Below are 15,562 nucleotides of genomic sequence, written 5' to 3'. Positions count from 1 at the left end.
CTAAGCGTGACCAAGTGAAACTCTGTCTCAAAAAAAAAGATGAATTGAGTATCAATTCAGGAACCTGAAAGTAGCACAACATGCAATAGAATTATCATGTAAAAAATAATAAATGAACTGATAAAATAATAAGCAATTAAGAAAACAGATTTGTACACAAGTGTATATTTAGGAACTGAGAAAGCAATTAGATGAGTTAGAAAAATGATTCAGTATTAAACTGATCAATATTTTGTAGGTTATTCTTCTATGAGCTTATCACATTTTAATAGACTATAAAAAGGAGGTTTTAAAAAATGGATAAAAAGGAAACTGACAACTTACTCCAGGAAAATTTTAAGGGAAAATTCAGACTACACATAATAAATTGTGCACTGGACTGGGGAGATGCTGAGCAGAAAAATAGGAAAAAGAGCAAGGAAAAGGGGGATGTGCATATTGAAAGGAGGAAAGAAAGGTAGGTTGGACAGAGAGCAAAACCTAATGGGGAAATTGAAGCCTACCTGTGACATCAAAAGAGGACAGGAAGAAGAAATGCTTTTCAAATTTTTGTGATATTGACTTTAAGTTATTTACTACAAAGGCATGTGGGATTGAAAATTGGAGATGGAAGAAAAAGGCAAAAACTCTTAAGTTACTAATTCACAGGATCTGTGAGAGACTTATATACATGACTTTTTGTTGCTGTTGTTTTATAAGAATAGACTCATGAAATAACCATTAGTTCAACAAGCATTTACTGAACTCCTATGTGCCAGCTCTATGCAAAGCACTGTTAAGACGAATTAGAGTCTATAACCTGCCTATAAGCAGCTGTAGGGGACTCTGAAGATCATCTGTGCAGGCTTTTTGGTACAGATAAGAAAACTATCAACTTTGGGTTACTCTGTGAATGATCCTATAGGAGTTAAATTGACAGTGTGGAAGATCTTAAAGAAAGGGTATTTAAATAGAGCTTTGTTTGAGTCTAAGGCTCCTTTCCTAGGGCAAAATGCTAAACTTTGAAAAGGCCTTTTGATTCTGGGCAACACAAAAAGGAGCTTAGTTACATAAAATTGGCCATCTTAATAGTACTCCCTATAATGGAGTTGTATCTGGATTATGTCCTTGAGCTTGTTAAATAGAAATCCCAACAAGCATCCAGATGGGTGCTTCTGTGTTTAAGGCATATTTTATCTGTTGGCAAGTTACTTTGAGGCAATGAGAAGTAAAGCCATTACCTGGACACCCTGCAGTTTTGAGACTATGGCCTACTACTGTATTTCCATTAAAATGTCTCTTCTTGGCTCAGCGCCTGTAGCTCAGCACTGGCCACATACAGGTGGTGGGTTCAAACCCAGCCCGGGCCTGCCAAACGACAATGACAACTGCAACCAAAAAAAATAGCTGGGCGTTGTGGTGGGCGCCTGTAGTCCCAGCTACTTGGGAGGCTGAGGCAAGAGAATCGCCTAAGCCCAGGAGTTGGAGGTTGCTGTGAGCTGTGACATCACGGCACTCTACTGAGGCCCTAAAGTGAGACTCTGTCTCTCTAACAACAACAACAACAAAAAGCAGGTGTAAACTCCTCAGTGGTTACTGAAAGACACCATAAAGGTAGAAAACTGGTCACTTCCTGTATCTATAAATTTTGCACAGAGAATTCCAGAAGCCGCATCCAACCTTAAGCCAATTATTGAATGTTAGAAATCTCATTTTGGAGCCTACCGTAGATGTGTGGAGCAAAACACTGCATATTCTATTCATCACCAACATGTTGCAGTCAGTATTTTTGTGCTGACCCAAACCTGACCCAGAAGAAAATCTCCCATACAGAAATTTAATGTTTCTGAAAGCATGTTTGTTCTCTTATTTCTTTTTACACCTTCTTGTTCCTTTCATAAGTTCTTCTAGCTGGTTAATCATTCATTAATATTTAAGGAGGAGGTCTTTTCCCAGGGTCAAGTCCTCTGCTAGTCTAGCCTTTAGGCAGTATATGAACTCCCCAACTCCTTCCCATTTAAGAAGCCCTGGCACTCTCTATGGGTTAATTTCTCTAAAGAAATTCATAATAGCAGATGAAATGGGGGTTCCTTTACAAGAACATTCAAATGTTAAAGCTTCTTTTAACATTTTTCCTGGTACATGTAAAATGCAACTTCATTGAACCAATTTCAGTTTTTGACAGAACTTTCCAAGTACACATTCCCTGAACAAAAGGACTAGGACTGGAATGAGAAAGAGTTTAGACTTTTTCTTTTTTTTTTCTTTTTTTGGCAGTTTTTGGCCAGCGTTGGATTTGAACCCACCACCTCCAGTATATGGGGCTGGTGCCCTACTCCTTTTGAAAGAAAGTACTACCATGAGAATGTGACCACCTCTCAACCCCACCATAAGAATGTGACCACCTCTCAACCCCTACCATGAGAATGTGACCTTTTGTAACTGTTCCAGGAGATAGCCCCGAGCTGAAGCAGATAAAAGGGCTAAGCAAATGTTTAACTGTTAAGCAAATGTTTAACTGTTAATCTTGTCTTAAGACAGTTGAGTAATGAACCAGAGTTCTTCTTATCTAGAAAGCCCCTGCTATGTCTGCTCCCCCTTCCTACTTTATGGTTAAAGCCCCTGCTATGTCTGCTCCCCCTTCCTACTTTATGGTTAAAGCCCCTGCTATGTCTGCTACCCCTGCCTACTTTGTGGTTTTTGCCTTTATAAGCTTGTAAAATCTGCTGTACGGGGCTTAACTCCTCTGCTCCTGAGAGAGTCACAAGCTAAGCCCCAGCATGCTGGAATAAAATCCTCTTGCTGATTGCATCAAGTGTTGTCTCTTGCGGTTGATTGGGTGTCGCAGTAGCCCAGGACAGAGTGGGGGTCTTGTCCCAAGTCTTTCACTTTGAGCCACAGGCACCTCCCTAGTTTAGACTTTTTCTTCTACAGCTGTCCCACAAGCCAATTACTTGACATGAACCTGGAGAATCCCTCAAACTCTGCCCCCAGGAGTTGATTTAGGACCGAGGATAAGCTATAGGATTGGAATACAGATAAGAAAGAAGGGGAAACCCCGGATGTATTAATAAAAGAGGTCAGCTATGGTATTGAGGCAATCTTGTGGGCAGAGAAAAAATGGTGCTCTGAGAAGCAGGAGCACTGTCTTCAGGTTTTTTCTGGTGAAAGGAGACTGGTAAGAATTGACACTCATTTTCAGACAAAGAGTACTTCCAAGGTGCTTCCACCACCCCCTCTCATCTCCACCTCTTAGCCCTCTCCGCAAGAACAAACATCAGAGAGGTGATTTTGGTCAACAATTTCCTTGGCTTGAGGCCAAAGGCTTGAGGGCGCTGCCCTGCCTATATTCTCCCCCCCCCCCCTTGACTTCTTAAGCAAAGGGAAGACTTCCCTGTGCGTCACTGGGCACCTGGGCCAGTCCAAACAGAGGAAAGTAGGAAAGCTCCCCCCCATGCTGACATTCTCTTCAAGATTGTATTCTGACCCCTCCCCCCAAAATTAAATAGGTGACGTTCAAATTGTCGTGCCCGACATTCCCATTTTTCATTTATTCATCAAGATTTTAGAAACATGTACTCCCATGTTGGGCTTCGAAAACCTCTTCTTAGCCCAGGGAGAAGGGGGAGAATCAGGAAGTGGGGAAACCCGTCTCCGCTCCCTGCCCCAGAGTAACAGTCCCCATCCTTCTTGGGTGCCCATCCCCGTGCCTGTTCTCCCAGATCCCCACCCAATGGACGTGACAGACTCGTGGCTCAATCCCCTTCCTGGTTCCCAGGCCGACTGCTAGCACCACCCGAGCCAATGGCTCCGGCCGAGGGGCGGAGGGGGCTGGGAAGAGGGGAGAGAGTGCTGGCTTTAGAACCACTACCGCAAAGATTCTGAGCGGCGGAAGTTGTCTGAGCGCTTTGGTTGGATGTGGTGAGGCCAGCTCCCGGACTCTGCGACTTTACGTAAGTGCTTTGAAGGTTCAGACCTGCACCAGGGGAGCGGGTTTCCCGGGCGTGGGCAGGAGTGAGTCCTGGGAACAGCTTCTCGGGAACCTCAGCAGGAACATGCTTTGCACGGGGTGGTGGTGCTGGTGCGGAGGGCACAGAGGGAGGTCGGAGAAATTTCAGTAGGAGCCCTCAGACGCTCATTCCCAAACAGAAATGGGTGGGAGTGACGGAGGGTTCCCCACCATCCACCCACTGCAAACACGCTCTCTGCTCTTCACTCTATTAACCGGTGATTTCTCAGTAGTTGCTCTTAACTTGTTGCAAACCTTGGGCTGGAGTCCTTGACGCCAGCCCTTGCCCTGATCCTCTTAGGCAGCTTGGGCCCCGAAGTGGAAATTGAGCGCCTAACTTCCCTCTGTCCTCCAGCTACTGCCAACCCCCCTCCCACCCCGCCCCACTCCCGCCCAGACTCAGGAAATCCGGGAGCCAGCAGCCTGCTACTCCTCCAGCCCCCACACGTCCTCCTCGGGTGACCCGACGGGCTTAAGCCGACCCTGGGCTTCGGGGGTGGGGTGGCCGTGGCCCAGGAGTGGAACAGGCTCGGGTTGCCTCCTCAAGCTGCTTCCCTCGTTTGCCCTTAGCGAGAGCATCGCGATCGCACCGCGTCTCCCTATGAGTAAGCACTTTTTTTTCTTTCAGTAGCAGAACATCTCCAGGCCAGTAGGGCAGTACCTTTCCGTTCTACTTTCCCCGGACCCCGTGCTCCTGTCTGCAGCTTGCTCAGCTCCTTCGGCTCTGCAGCCCCGAGCGCGCAGTCGGGCGGTGGCAGCCGGGGACCTCTCCAGGCTCCTGGACTGGCAGAGCCGAGGGAGTGTTGGGAGAGGGTAATACTCCCCACTTCCCCTAGCACAGCTGCACTGGCTTGTGTTTACTTTTCTCCAGCCGCAGTATTTAAGCGGTCTAATGAGAGGTCCGCGGACGCCGACCAACCCCGCCCTGGCTTTTCGCCTGTACCAGTTACTGCTGCCGCCGCTACTCCGGCGTGCTGGCGTTTCTGACCGCCCGGGCTCTGGGGAGTTAGATGATCCCAGTCCAGAAGAGGAGTGGGGTTAATGGCATCTGACGACTTGCCGTACGCGCTTCTCCTTACTTCTCACCTGATCGGCACAACGTTGTGCAGAAGGTTGAGCTTGAATCTAAGCGGGCTGGAGAGCCTCGAGAATTGGCATCACACAGGCGGGATGCTGGGGGTGCCCAGTCTGTTGCTAGGGCTGGGGAGGTAGGCGGGAGCCTGGCTCGTCACCGTCGGTAAAAAACATAGGTGGAATTAAAAACTACTGAGGAGTAAGCATGTACTTCACTTTACTGGCTGTCACAATGGATTTGGAAGCCTAAACTTGATCCTGGAGGTGAAGTTTACCGAATTCCCACTAAGTGGCCTCTGTCCCACACATTACAATTAGCATCACGTGCCCAAGTCTCTGATGCCCCCAGGGTGATGGTCACATGACACGGGTTAACTATAAAATCGGAATGTAATGGCTGAGGCCCATATTCCAAAAATTACCTCCACAAAAAAAAGGGGGAGCTTGAGGGCAGTAAGGAGGGGAGTGTGAGCTAGCTTCCACTTAAGGAATTGTACTTGGATTTGGATGAGGGGGACAGAAAGGTAATTTGGTGCTCCTATTTTATCCAAAATAATAACAGGACCTGGTTTTGAAATTAAAGCTTGAAATATATGTGTGCTGGGACATATATCTCCCCTGGTCTCCTTCAATCTGGTTATGGCTTCCATAAATTTTTAAAAATCTTACTAATTATTTTCTAGGAAAGTCGTCCTTTTAATCATACCCCATTTCATCCCTAAATGCTAGATCTGAAGCCATAAGTAGTGTTTAAAAAATAAGGCTTTGTCATATTCCTTGATCTGGCCTATATTTTAACTGAATCATTCTCTATATGAGGCATCTACTTAAAAGTAGTGGATAATCTCAGCTAAAATTCACCATCAGTAGGTTGTGGTTTGAAATTAATTAGATCAAAAATCATGCACAAAATCGGTGATCACTAAATTTGAAAAATCGAGTTGGTTGGGTTTTTGCCTGCCGATGGCTTTGTAGAATGAGAGGACACTGAAGCAACTTTCCCATATTGACTTACACCCACCCATGTGCCCCAAGTTATGGTTGCTGCTGGGATAACGTGGCAATTTTGCTATTCAGATTATATAGTGCAGAGTATAGAAATGGGCAGAGAAATCTCTGAGGTCAGAAGTTTAGCTTTACTTATTTGCAAAAATGGATTGGATGGTATTGTTCAGCCTTGGAAACAACTAGGGCTGAAGCTATAAATGAAATGGGGAATGTTTTAAAAAAGATTTTTGTCTTTGTATTTGTTAGTTAAAACCCCATCGTTTACTGCAGCAACCTATGAATGACTGAAGCAACCATTTTCCTCCAGTGCATCCTTTTCTAAGCATGAAAACTAGAACTTAAAGTATGTAGTTCTGACCTTGATCTAGGCTTGTGGCACAAATTAGCTGGAAATGTATTTAAGCTGCACCTGAGTTATTAGAGTTAGCTACACTGGTAGATAGACCCCCCTTAGTGGAAGTAAGGTGATAATAGAATTTTGGATTGAATTAATAAATGTTTCACCTCAAAAAGGGGGGTTTACTACCATGCAATTAGGTTAAAGAGTAAGATAATAAGTTCTTTTTTAAATATTATAAAATCAGGCGGTGCCTGTGGCTCAAGGAGTAGGGTTGCCAGTCCCATATGCCGGAGGTGGCGGGTTCAAACCTAGCCCTGGCCAAAAACCACAAAAAAAAAAAAAAAAAAAAATATATATATATATATATATATAATAAAATCATGTCAAAACAGTCTCTAGTTTACAGTGTTTCATTGTCTTGGGATGCCCACTCATTTAAAACCATCCTCAATATTACAAGACTTCATTTTATTGTTATGATCTAGTAAACACAAATTTTTATTAAAATTAGGGGGTTATGAGTCTAATTCTCAATTTCTACTGTTAGATCCAGTCATCCAGCAACCCATCTCTTTACTTGGGGATAGAGAGCTAAAAAAATTATGCTTTGCCTTTGCTTAATACAATGAACATTGAAGTCCAAAGTCTTGAGTCTGATGCCAAGATTTAAACTCAGCTGCTAAAAATGACATTTTGGGTAGAAGGATTGATTAGAACTAGTGGGTACTATTTTGGGTGAGATTAATTCTCTTCTACAAATGGTTACACGTACATCTTAGACTTTGACTATTTATACTGGCAAAATGTTGGTATCCAGAGCACTATCAGAAACCCAAAGAGATTTTCTTCTTAGGGAAACAGAATGAATTACTGAAAATAAAAGGATAGCTTGGCCTTGGCGCTTGAACGCTAAATTCATCTTTTTGGTGAAACTGACAGGGAAAAGGAAGAAAGTCCACTTGCCATTATTCCATAATTCCATATTCTGTTTTAGGCATTCTTTCTTTCTTTTTTTTTTTTTTTTTTGAGATAGAGTCTTACTAGGTCGCCTCTAGGATCCTGGCGTCCACCACAGCTCACAGCAACTTAAAACTCTTGGGCTTAAGCGATTCTCTTGCCTCAGCCTTCCGAGTAGCTGGGACTACAGGCGCCTGCTGCAACAACCGGCCATTTTTTGGTTCAAATTGTAATTGTTGTTTAGCAGGCCTGGGCGGGCTCAAACCTGCCAGCCTCAGTGTATGTGGCTGGCACGCCACTCAATGAGCAACGAGCGCCAAACCTTAGGCATTATTTCTACTTGGCTTTCCAGGAAATTTATTGACAATATTCTTAGCACATATAATAAATTGATGATTTTGCTATAATCTAGGTGCAGTATATATGCCCGACAGTTTCTTGTTTTTGCTATTTGGTACAGATTTAATTATAGCTCGTATAAAATAAAATTTGTAAATGAATGTCTATCAGTACATGGTAACACGGGTATCTGTTTTTAAGAATCACGTAGTATTTGCTCATATGATAATTTTTCTTTTCGTGCCGAGTGGTGCAGAGTGATCCAGAGGGGATAAATTTGATCTTTGAAAGTAACATAACTCAGGTTAGAAGAAAACAGCTGGATCATGTTTTGAATTTCTATTATTCTAGAGAGTGATATATTATATAATGTATACTCAATGTGTTAGAGTTTTCAAAAGCTTTTTGGATACATCATGATGTTGCATTCTCTTTTACATATGAGTGGTCACTGCTACCTGTTTTTAGTTATGAGAGAGCTTTGGCGAAAGTTGTAGAAATAGTCTGATCATGAAATATACGTCTTAGGTGGAGGTAGGCTCATACTTGGGCCAATTTATTTTAGGTATGGAGGTAAGACAGTTTAAAAAACTCTTAATAAATTTAATTTTGAATGTTGCCTTATTCTTAGCACTTGAAAGACAGATACTACTGAGTGTAAAGTATTTTAGGAATGAAGAAACATCACTGATACATGAAAATGAAGACACTAAGGGGGATAGATGTTGAACTTGGCCTCAGAGGAACTAGATTCTGGACAGTGCTCTGCCTCTGACTCGTAGTTTGACCTTGAGAAAGACACTTAAAATTAGTATTTTCATAACTAACATTGAGTACCTACATGTGCCAAACACCATTCGTTTTCTTTTTTGTAAAATGAGGGGTTGGCACAAGATTTTTCTTTTACTAGTCATTAATATTTCTTTTATATTTTTTATTTCAAATTAATTATTAGGTTATGTTGTTTGCGTTTGTAAGGTAAAGTCCAAATTGTCCATAGCACCATGCATGTACTCTATTTAATCTGACTCAAGGTTTTTGATTTTCTTTTCAAATACTTATAATTTGGTGTATGTATTTCAGTTGTATTTATCAGTCGATTTTCCAAATTTTGGTGCAACTATATTGAACCAAGCTAAACACCTTGTTGGCAAATGGTGACTATTTAGAAAGATGATCATCAGTGGCTATTCCATAACTAATGTCAGCTGCTTAATGTATTTGGCTGGACACTGTGGCTCACGTCTGTAATATTTTTTTTTAATTAAAATCATAATTGTATACACATATGGTGTATAATGTATAATGTGGAATGCTTAAATCAAGTAGATTAACATTACCATCACCTCACTTACTTATTTTTTGTGGTAAGACATTTATAATTTACTCTTTTTTATTTTTATTTTTTTGAGACAGTGTCTCACTATGTTGCCCTAGGTAGAGTGCCCTGGCGTCACGGCTCACAGGAACCTTAAACTCTTGGGCATAAGCAATTCTCTTGCCTCAGCCTCCCAGTAGCTGGTACTACAGATGCCCTCCACAATGCTTGGCTTTTTTATTGCAGTTGTCATTGTTGTTTAACAGGGCCAGTCTGGGTTTGAACCCGCCAGCCCCATGTATGTGGCTGGTGCCCTAACCACTGGGATATAGGCACCGAGCCTATAATTTATTCTTAATTATTTTGAAATATTAACACTTTAGGAGGCCTAGGTAGGAGAATCACTTGAGGCCAGTAGTTCTAGATCAAACTGGGTGCCATACCAAAGACATAAAAAATAGATAGGCATGATGGCACTTGCTTATAGTCCCAGCTATTTAGGAAGCTAAAGCAGGAAGATTTCTTGAGCCCAGGAATTCTAGGCTACAGGGAGATGTAATGATGCCACTGCACTTCACCCTGGGCTATAGAACAAGACCCTATATCTAAAAATAGATGAATAAAAGAATTAATTCAATTAAAATACAGAGGTACAGAGGTATATAATTCCTTAACAAGGATTTTTAATACATTAAAACTACTGACTTTATAATATGAGGGAGCTTAATTTTTTTTGAATTTCAGAAATTTGTTTTATGATAAGAGGATAATGTTTATTGGAAAAACATTGAGCATGGAATGCAGGGTCTTTGAGTCCTCAAATGGTCTAGACAGATAGACCATCATAAGTAAATCACTGAAGCTCTCTGTAGTCATATCTGGATTTCACTTTATTTTTAAGCCATCTGTTTCCAATCTACGTATTTCACAGGCATGGTGAAAGGATAAGTGAGCTATATGAAGCCTTGGCTCTTCAATAGACAGGTGCTATTATAAATTCAAAGTATTGTAGTAGTATCTCAGAGAAACACTAAGGCTTTACTGAGAGTTTACAGAAATGGCAGAGTTCTTACTACTTAAGTCCGGCCACATTTTTACTTGTCTATAAATGTACTCTAGCCATCCAGTGACTACAAGCCAAGGGAAAATAAAGCCAGACATAATATAATGAAAAATAAGAGAAATGGTTGATAACAAGAGAAAAAAAAAACCTATATGTAAAACTTTCCTATATTCCCACAAATGATGTGTAAAGTACCCTGTTTAGTGCCATTAATTTGGTGGAGCTCCCCCCACCTCTAGCTATCTACAGAGCAGCATTTTGGTCTTTCCTGGTAATAGTTAAGAATCTGTTGGTTTATGATAGTTCATTCTTAGTTTTGCGATTACCTGTAATGGGAGATTTTGTGTAAAACAGCTCACAAAAAATCAAGTGTTTGTCCTCATAATTTGCAGTATAAAGGAAGACAATATGCAAGTGTGGAAAAGTGCATAATGGAAAGAAAAGGTAATCTACATATTTTAAGTTCTATGTCATTAATAACACAGAAAACGTGAGAAGTTAATCCAGATCTACATTTGAAAAATAAGCATAGGCCTGGCATGGTGGCACATGCCTGTAGTCCCAGCTACTCAGAGGACTGAGGCAAGAGGATAGCTTGAGCCTGGAAGTTTAAGGTTGCTTTGAGCTGCGATGCCAGGGCAGTGTACCTATGGAGGGTGACAAAGTGAAACTGTGTCAAAAAAAAAAAAAAAGAAAGAAAGAAAAAAGGAAACAAAGTTACTTTCAAAATAAAAAAAAAATTAAAGAAAATTAAATATGTTGGACTAGAAAAATTATGAGGTTGTTTTCAACCCCCACCCTCAAAATTATAATGACTGCGATAAAGTGAGTATCTCTACAACACACACACACAAAAACTTCTCTGTACAGTTTATTTACATGAAGAGCTGTTATAAATAAGACAAGAAAGAACCAGACCCACTGGCAACCACATGGGAGGCCCTATATTTTCATTTTCACTCTGCCATGTTGCACACTTCTGTAATGTAGCAGAATTTCAGGCTGAATGAACATATTGATAGCCAGGCTGCTTTCCATATTAATTCCTATTTATCCATGCACTCCAGCTACTTTTTTAGTAACTTTATTGTGATATGATTTTCATTGTGATATCACATCACATTTTCATTGTGATATGATTTTCATATCATAAAGTTCACCAAGTTAAAGTATGCAAGTCATTGGCTGTTAGTATATTAACAGAGTTGTGCAAACATCACCATAATCTAATTTTAGAACATTCACACCTTCTGCAAAAGAACCTCCATACCCATTAGTAGTCAGTCCTCGTTCTTTCCCTTCCCTCCCCGATCCCCAGCATAAGACAACCATGAATCCATTTTCTCCATATATGGAGGCTCTGGCTGCTTTTGTTCCTAAATGCTCATAGGAATAACCAACCCCTAAAAATAGGAAAACTAGGCCGGGTATAGTGGCTCACACCTGTAATCCTAGCACTTTGGGAGGCCCAGATAGGTGGATCTCTTGAGCTCAGGAGTTTGAGACTAGCCTGACCAAGAGCGAGATCCTGTCTCTACTAAAAAGAGTAAAACTACCTAGGCATTGTGGCAGGTGCCTGTAGTCCCAGCTACTCAGAAGGCTGAGGCAAGAGGATCACTTGAGCCCAAGAGTTTGAGGTTGCTGTGAGCTATGATGTTATAGCACTCTAACCTGGAGCAACAGAGTGAGATTCTGCCTCAAAATAAATAAATCAATACAAATAAATAAAAATTGAAAAACTGCTTTGCCATTTAAAGAGTAGAAAAAGTTGTGTAAAAATTTTGAAGTAACAATGTAAAAATGCTAGATTAATCCATGCATGTGATCCTCCTGAATGCTGCCCAAGTGCTCCCTGATTCAGAACTTGGAATCTTACTACTAAAACCAAGCTTGAAGATTCTTGAAAATACACCAAGATATTCATTTTGCAGCTGGTAAAAATGAGATTTAGAGAGGTTAAGTTGAATGGTTCAATATTGCTTATCTAATTATTGACTGTCATATATATATATATATTTTTTGAGACAGAGTCTCACTTTGTCACCCTCAGTAGGGTGCTATGGCATCACAGCTCACAGCAACCTCAAACTCTTGGGCTTAAGTGGTTCTCTGGCCTCAGCCTCCCAAGTAGCTGGGGCTATAGGTGACCTCCACATCCCTGGCTAGTTTTTGGTTGCAGTTGTCATTGCTGTTTAGCAGGCCCGTGCCGGGCTCAAACCTGCCTTCCTTGGTGTGTGTGGCTGATGTGAGTACCCTACTCACTGAGCTATGGGCACCGAGCCCAAATATGTTTATTAAATATCGTTCTTCCTTGACAGAGAGTTGAGAGATGAATTTAAAGTGTTGCTCCTAACGACTAAAAATGGTACAACCACGAATTCTCAGTATCAGCCCAAAGGAATATCCTCGCAATTCAACTTTCAAGTGCTGAGTAATCAGGTAAGTTTAATACAATTGCATGATAAGCTTGTTCAAGTGATGTTAAAGAATTCTTGACTATTTTAGGCACTTTTATATATCAGGAAAAAAACAGAGCTCATCTAGAGCCTTTAATGCATAAGAAATCTCTCCCTTCATTGAAGTAAATGAACTTCAATTACTTATTTTTTAAATCGCCTTCAAGTTAAATATGAATTTAGATCAGTTTATTGCAGTAATCCCTCAATATCCATGGGAGATTGATTCCAGGGCCCCAGTGGGTACCAAAACCCATGGATGCTCAAGTCTCTGATATAAAATGGCATAGTATTTGCACATAACCTATACACTTCCTTATGAATATTTCTATTTACTACAATATCTAATACAATGTAAATGCTATGTAAATAGTTGTTATGCTATATTGTTTACAGAATAATGACAAGAAAACCATCTACATGTTCAGTGCACATGCCACCGTTTTTTTATTATTTTTTATTTTTATTTATTTATTTATTTATTTGCAGTTTTTGGCTGGGGCCAGGTTTGAACCCACTACCTCTGGTATATTAGGCTGGCGTTCTACTCTTTTGAGCCACAGGCACTGCCCAGATGCCACCATTTATTTATTTTTAACATTTCTGATTTGCTGTTGGTTGAATCCAAAGATATAGAAACCATGGATACAGAGGGCCAACTCTATATGTTTACATCTGTGGTGGACATAAGGCTCAACATGATCCACACTTGTAAAGCTATGTTTATCAGATTGTGTACTAAAGAAATAAAGTATACTACTATAGTCTTTTTAATATTTCTTTAATTTTTTTTTTTTTTTTGAGACTGGTTCTCACTCTGTCACCCTGGGTAGAATGCTGTGGCATCATCATATCTCAAAGCAACTTCAAACTGCTGTATACAAAGGATTCTCTTGCCTCAGCCTCCCGAGTAGCTGGGCCCACAGGCATGTGCCACCGTGCCTGACAGTATACTAATATATTTTTAAAGATTTTCACAGCAGGAGTTGTGACCAGAAGAATTTTCTATCAACCTTCAGTTAGCAACAGAATAAATTAATCAGAGTACACTGTTCCATCCATGTTTTAATTAATTGTGTTCTGCATAAAACTATGTGACCCATAAGTAGAAAATAGGCAATATATAGTATAAATATAGACCACTTGTGCCTCAAAGTTATACTAACCTGGTTTCTGATTTAGGTTTTGGGGTGGTGTTGGGAAGGATATTTCTGGTAGGTGGAGAAAGAAATTTAGGCTCAGTGGCAGTCTACATAAGTAGGAAAATGGGGCCGGGTGTGGTGGCTCACGCCTATAATCCTAGCATTCTTGGTGGCTGAGGCAGGTGGATTGCCTGAGGTCAGGAGTTTGAGACCAGCCTGAGCAAGAGCAAGACCTCATCTATAAAAATAGTCTGGGTATTGTGGAGGGTGCCTATAGTCCCGGCTACTTGGGAGGCTGAGGAAGAGGATTTCTTGAGCCCAAGAGTTTGAGGTTGCTGTGAGCTATGATGCCACGACACTCCACCAAGAACAACAAAGTGAGACTCTGTCTCAAAAGAAAAAAAAAGCTTAAAAAAAGTATGAAACTGGATGTTATGTCTTGGGCGATCTTTGAGATATTCTAGTTGGCTGTAGACTAATAATATCAATTGGAAGTCACTTGGCTCTATGTTGTCTTCACGGGGCAGATTACCAACTCCCTAGGCTTAGTCAAAGCTTTTGATCTGGAATGCATAGAAGGAAGTCTGCTCCTCATTCCGCTGTGGAACCTCACCTACTTATCCTGTGGTAATACTATACTTTCTTCCCTGTTCTCTCATTGTGCCCTTTGATGCCACTGTTGAGTCTATAAGCACCAAGATGTGGACTCAATGATACATCAGAGATTAGGCAAACTAGGGTCAATGACCAGTTTCTTCAAACTCAGAGGCTCATCTCACTCAGAATCTTTTCCAACTGTCCCCTATTTTTAGTAACCAAATTTCATGAATATTTTGTAAGATAGCTAACCCTCCAAAGTGACAACTTTTCCTTCCTTCACAGACTAAACTTTCACTCAATGAGAGATTCTCAAAGCTGAAAATTAAGGAAACACCAGAATCAGTCATTCCCTGAAGACCAAAAGATCTACTTAAATGTTTGTTGTTAACAGAAAGATTGTAGTGAGTTATATTCAAGAGCAATAACTTCTTACTGACCTTATTAAAGTATTTCTCTTATATGTTTCTTTTTTTAAGTTTTCTTTCCGTACCTAATCTTTAGAAACCTTATATAAGTTTTAATATGAGTAATGTGTCAAAACTAAGCATTGATGTGGAAGAAAAACTAGTTTTATTTGCATAAAAGAACAGGAAAGTGAGCAGGAAAGAAGGTAATTTTGAATTTTAGAAAAACCGAAGTATATGTCTTTTCAACATTAGAGAATTTGTTTCCTTGGTTTAATTTGTTCTTTGAACTCCAGAACTTACATTTGAGTCCTAAGAAAGCTCCTTTTCATCAGTATAGCAAAACAAATTACATGACTTTTATGACTAAATATTCTGTGCTTCAAAATTCACTTAGTAAGAATGAATTGTAGTATGTGATTATTAAAATGCTAAATTTCTATCCTGCCTTTTATAGTTTTTCTAAGAATTATGTGCTTTCACTTTTGACATGAATTTATAGCAGTTTTAAATTCTTCTGTCAGTTTTTGTGAACACATTAAATAAATAAAATGTAAACGTGACTTGTTTCCTGTCCATTGATTGATATTTGGTGTCTCAAGTCATAGTGATCCTGGTACCAGCAGATTATCAAAGTATAATTGGACTTCAGCTACTGTGTCCAGCAAAAACTATAGTTAAGGTACAGTGAAAATGATCAGTTTGTAATTATGTGGTACTTCCATGCAAGGCTGGTGTTTGTAATATAATTTAATAAATTCCATTCTCACATTTAATAGTTAATGTGCAAGGAAACTGTAATACAATATAGAGATATAAGAAAATTGGAGTCTATTCTGGCTCACTTATACCATGGCTTTCTGAACCAGATTA

The 15,562-nt window shown here is 40.3% G+C and overlaps 1 long non-coding RNA gene across 2 annotated transcripts; it reads left to right on the top strand.

Moving 5' to 3' along the window:
• The first annotated feature begins 3,611 nt into the window (after nt 1-3,611).
• On the top strand, nt 3,612-15,240 carry LOC128578056 (uncharacterized). 2 transcript variants are annotated; one of them, XR_008377664.1, is made up of 4 exons: nt 3,612-3,932; nt 10,480-10,531; nt 12,406-12,526; nt 14,568-15,240. It is a non-coding gene; the product is annotated as an uncharacterized LOC128578056 (long non-coding RNA). The 2 variants fall into 2 exon arrangements; XR_008377665.1 differs by lacking the exons at nt 3,612-3,932; nt 10,480-10,531 and adding an exon at nt 4,416-4,593.
• The last annotated feature ends 322 nt before the right edge of the window (nt 15,241-15,562 follow it).

This window comes from Nycticebus coucang, chromosome X (assembly GCF_027406575.1).
Source record: "Nycticebus coucang isolate mNycCou1 chromosome X, mNycCou1.pri, whole genome shotgun sequence".
NCBI classification, from domain to species: Eukaryota; Metazoa; Chordata; class Mammalia; order Primates; family Lorisidae; genus Nycticebus; species Nycticebus coucang.
Note: the sequence above shows the minus strand (reverse complement) of the source record. Positions and strands in the feature narration are given on the sequence as shown.